Here is a 731-nt window from a genome sequence, read left to right as displayed (position 1 = left end):
AAAATTGGGTACATACTCATGTATTGATTAAATAGATAGACCTTATGCATTGATGTTCTTGTGTATAGTTTGAAAGAAAAAAAAATGAAAAGAAAAAGAAATAAAAGTGAAAAAGAAAAAAAAGAAAAGAAAAGAAAAAAAATGTATATAGAAAAAGAAAGCAAAAGAAAAGCAATAAAGGGGACAAAATGCCCCAAAGTGAAGCTTAATAAAGATCAATGCATAAGTGTTGTGAAATGAAAAGGGATACATGAGTATGTGAAAAAGTGAGGAATGGGTAGTTAGTTTAGTACTTAATTGTATAGGTCATTATATAGGTTAGGTGGGAAAGTTTAAGTTAATCAAAGATTCAAATCCTAAGTCCACTAGCCATATATGATCCTACCTTGACCCTAGCCCCATTACAAACTAAAGAAAAGACCTCATGATACATGTATGCATGCATTGAATAATTGTTGATTGTTAGAAGATAAACAAATCTTGGAAAGCATGATTAGGGGAGAATTGAGAGAATCAACCCCAAACACCGAGCGACTAGAGTGCAAACACTTCCGGTGAGGGTTCGATGCTCAATTCCTTGATTCCCGGCTTTCATGAGCGTTCTTCTTGCAAGTCTACTTGAACTCCATTTTGATATTCGAATTGGTAGGACTCATGAATCGTTATATGATCTTCGCCCTACTTGTGCATGTATGACTTGGAGGATTGATTTATTTTTAACCAAGTAGGTA

This window comes from Arachis duranensis, chromosome 6 (genome assembly GCF_000817695.3).
Source record: "Arachis duranensis cultivar V14167 chromosome 6, aradu.V14167.gnm2.J7QH, whole genome shotgun sequence".
NCBI classification, from domain to species: Eukaryota; Viridiplantae; Streptophyta; class Magnoliopsida; order Fabales; family Fabaceae; genus Arachis; species Arachis duranensis.
Note: the sequence above shows the minus strand (reverse complement) of the source record.